This window comes from Lactuca sativa, chromosome 4, assembly GCF_002870075.4.
Source record: "Lactuca sativa cultivar Salinas chromosome 4, Lsat_Salinas_v11, whole genome shotgun sequence".
Taxonomy (NCBI): domain Eukaryota; kingdom Viridiplantae; phylum Streptophyta; class Magnoliopsida; order Asterales; family Asteraceae; genus Lactuca; species Lactuca sativa.
In genome coordinates, this window is record NC_056626.2 from 227,687,086 (window position 1) to 227,691,700 (window position 4,615).

A 4,615-nucleotide genomic window follows, 5' to 3' on the forward strand; every position below is an offset into this window, starting at 1 on the left:
GATATTTTACAAACGATTTTCAAGTCTTGTGTTTGAAACATTTACAAATTGAGTATGAGAGATGTTAAACTGTATTTTGTGTGGAATTAAAAATGAAAATAGTAATTGAAAATTTATAGTGTTACATGGATGAAGTCATCCGCTGATGCAAAAAGTTGAATAACTCACACATACTATTCAAAGATGGAATGGTACTGTTTTTTATGCATTCTAATAATTACACATGCAATTTGTTTTCTATATTTTTATTTGTTTATATTAAAATTGTATGATTACTTAATGTATTTCAGTCGAAGTATTTTTTGTCAGGAGAAGATGAACCAGGGAAACAATTGCTTCAAGATGCAACCGATAAAGGACAGTTGGACGCGATATTCGTTATCGGAATGTTGTTGATGGCCGAAGGTAGTGAAAGGAAGCAAGAATACCTGATCATGTTAAATAATGCTTACATTAATACAAGAAGAAGTTGGAATCTGAGACAAACCTGTTACAAGGTTCGAAGCTACTTGGTTAGGGGAAGGAGATCAAATTAGATATAATTCCATGGCTTGCGTAAAATTTGTGCGAAGCATCCTTTTGTGAATAGATATAGAAAAGCTTTTATGCAGGAATACAATTGGTTGTTTAATTGTGATATTTGTTTGTAGGATGCATGTTTGGTTAAGTTTGCTAAGATGTTTGGCATTAGTTTAGAGTAGTTATATGATGGTTGTTTGATTCACACAATTAGTGATGCATATTATATATGTATTTTGGTGTAATGTGAATATATAATTGTAATTTGGTGAAATATTAATATATATATATATATATATATATATATATATATATATATATATATATATATATTTGTAATTTGTTTTAATATCAATACATAAATGTATTCTATTTTGGATTTGGTAATTAGACTATGCACTGTGCATGGTATATAGTAAAGTAATAACTTGATGATGTTAATTTGTTTAAGTTTGATCATTTATTACATCATGGTAAGTTTCAAAGCATTTTTCTTACCTTTTGAATTTCTATCATGCTAATTATTTAAAAACATCAAACATTGTTGTTCTTTTTATGGTTATTTTGGGGTTATAATTTAGGCTTTGCATTTAACAGTACAATGTATATATTTTAACTATTTATAAAATAATATTTGGATTTAATTTTAAGTTTAATTGAAAATTTCCTTTAAGTGAATCCTTTAACATTACATTTAAACTAATAGTTTAAGTATTTCATACTATTCAACATTGCTATGGAATATAATTTCGTAAGAAATTAGCTAGGCTTTTTGTTCCATAGTAAAACAAGCAAAGGAAATCAAATTCCATAGTAGAATTCCCTAGCAAATACCTACGAATGACACTTCCATAGCAAAGAAACCATGGAATTGGTTTCCGTTGAAAAAGTCTGTTGTATAGTAACCATGATAATTAATTCCATAGCAGCAGTACAATGGAAAGTGATTTTGTAACAAATTTCGTTGCAAAATTGCTACGAATGTTTTTTCATAGAAATATCAATAGCATTATACCAATGGATATCGAGTCGGTAACATTTTCCCTAGCAAGTCTCATGCTCGCTACCGGAAATAAATTTCGTAGACAATGTCGTAGCAAGCTTGCTATGGAACAACATTCCATAGCACGATCGATTGCAGATTAACAACGGAAATATGTTCCATAGCGCCATTCCCTAGCAAAATCACATTTTTCATTTAGTGCGAGAACAAGTTTTTAACCATTTGATTGGAAACAAGGACATCTTTGATAGAGAATTTATTATGAGAGTAAGGGAGAAATGGTTAACCAAAGTGAGATATCGAAATAATAACACCATTACTAACCACAATACATCTAAAGTTACACGGTGTAAGAGAATGCATTGTTCCTTGATTATAATTCATGTGAGCACTAGCCATCGTGTCCATATAAAGTTGAGAATCAAAAGGAGGTTGTATGGACTTGGCTTGGAATCCATGGGCTGTTGAAAAGCATGCTTCACTAGATTTGTTGGTGAAAAAAAATAGCTTTAAGCTTGTGGTGGACCATCGCTGAAAGCTGGTCCATTGGCACTGTACATGGGCTTCCCGTCAGGGGTGTGTTGAGGTGCTAAAGGAGGCCCAATGTGAGTTTGTCGAGAAAGTTAGGCCAACAGGAAAAGTGGGAGGCGCCGCTAGGGAGTAGCCGATGTGTCACACCCGGTTAAAGCGGAAATACAAAGTGCGACAGGTTAAGGTCTCATCACGAAGGTAAATAGGAGTACGAACCATAAATATTAAGCATTTTAAGTTTAAATTGCGTACAAAACAAATACATAGTTTAATACATAACAAAAGTAACAACTAAAATCATGCTGGCGTCTTATTGATTCACTGACTGTTCCCTGAAAAGCATGCAAAAACGAAGGTCAACTATAAAATAGTTGGTGAGTTCACAGGTTTATAATGGTACATTATTTCAAAAAATGTAGTTATTCTATAAAAGTTCCAATTCAGATAACGATGAATGCCATTGCATTCTGTTCACAACCAAGCCTAACGACCGTTCTTGCCCCATTCCATCATGTCCATGGTTCCCATGATGTCAGTTCATGGAAATATCCACTCGCGGTTCCGGGCGAGTGGGGGCTGTCAACCCCAAATAACGCTATCCATAAGAACCTCGGCTCAAATATGAGTTAATAGGTTGTATCGGTTCTCCGGGGACTTAATCATACAAGTTCATAACACCAAATTCATAATACAAGGTTCATACAACAAAGTCCATATCATATAGTTCATAGCACAAGTTCATAAAATAATGTTCATAGAAATTGTAGCATGCTTTCCATCCCAAAACATTAGAAACGTAAAATAGGGGCTGTGAATACTCACTATGGAAAGTTGGTGGCTCGGGCTTCGTGGTTTGATGTTGACGAGTGCGATTCCTACTAGCATCCTATGGAACAAATAGTTTTTAGTGATATATAATCCACTAAGCTATTTTCTAGGAACTACCTATCCAACTAGTGATGTCGTAAAAATGCCCAAAGTGTACGATTCATTATCAGTAACATTAGTTCATATTACATTGTGTTAAAAATTTTAGAAAGGCATGGAATTAGATTCCCAAAAATTACAAAAATTAGTTATCTGGTTTTAACATAGGGAATTGGTGTCTAGAAATTTTGTAAACATTTTTGAAGGTTATTTCTTATTTTGTTGTAAATTAAAGCCCAAATAAAGGATAAAATTCAAAATAAATGGTAATCAGTTTCTAAAATTATCAGTTTAATTTTTACAGGCTCCCATAATGTTCCTAAGGTTGAAAAAAGTATTGGTTAGGGTCTTTGAGTCCAATGACCTGAATTTGTAAATTCATGCTCTAACTTAATGAAAAATATGTATAAAATACCAAAAAGTGTCAAAATCGTCTGGAAAGTTACATGTTCTTTCGTATTCTGTGAATAAATTACTACTGCAAATTTTCAGATTTTTATCTCTTTTGGAAACAATTATTTTTAATTTATAGCCATTAAATCATTATTTTTATAGAAAAATAAGGAATTTGTTCTAGCTCTTAGCATTTTACAGATCATCACCCGTATATATGAAATCTCATAAAAGAATTTGATTCGAAATATAGTTAGAAGAAAAATAGGGTATTCAACCCCAACAAACTAAGCAATGTAGCATAATATAGTGCATGAGTTCTAGATGTAGCTGAAAGTTTACGAATTTTTATAGAACATTCTGTGGGGTTTTAACCCAAAAACTTTTAGACATTACTTGATGTATGTGTTAAGTTTGTAAAATATTTTTCCCCATATTTAATTTGGGGTGTAACACCCTTGATCATGTAAATCAAAACTAATGATCATAGAAAGAGTGCTGTTTGCGCAATTATTTTGTAAAAATTATCAAAAATCCGGTTTTTAATATTATATAGTAAGACCAACTGGGTTCGAAAGCTAACTCATAGAACTATCCCTAACAAAAAGAATATCGTGATTTGGTTTAGTAATGAGTGAGTTGTGGCCGTTCAAAGCTGAACAAAATATTCTGAAAGAATGCATGTCATCTTAGGTTGCTTTGAGTGCCCTCTAAGGGGTACTTTGACAAAGACAACATGCATACTTCTACTATGGTCAAAGATAAATATCAATAAACTAGATTTTACAGAATAAAAATAAACTTTTGGGTTCATTCATCCAAGTCATAGATTTAGGGTTATTCCAAGGCCCCAAAGTGGGTGTTTCATTCATGTGATAGAGAACACCTTGGAACCACCAAATCTTACACTAGGATTGCACCACAAATCCGATTTCTAGCACATGAATGGAGTAAATGAGCATCCAAGATGTACTAGAAATGGTTTAAATACTTTTTGTCATGTAAGAACACAGAATAAATGAAGAAGAAGATGTAAAACTCGATTTTTGAAATCATATGAACATATGTGTATCTTTTCACTCTTTGCATGGGTTTGATCACGGATTTTCGCCATCTCAAAGACGTGTATTGTGTTATGGTGAGAATATACAAACACCAAGAGGAAAAACAAGGATTTCTAGCCATATAAGGTCATAGAATCCAAAAAGTAAAGAAGAACTATGAAGAAGAGGAAGTAAAATC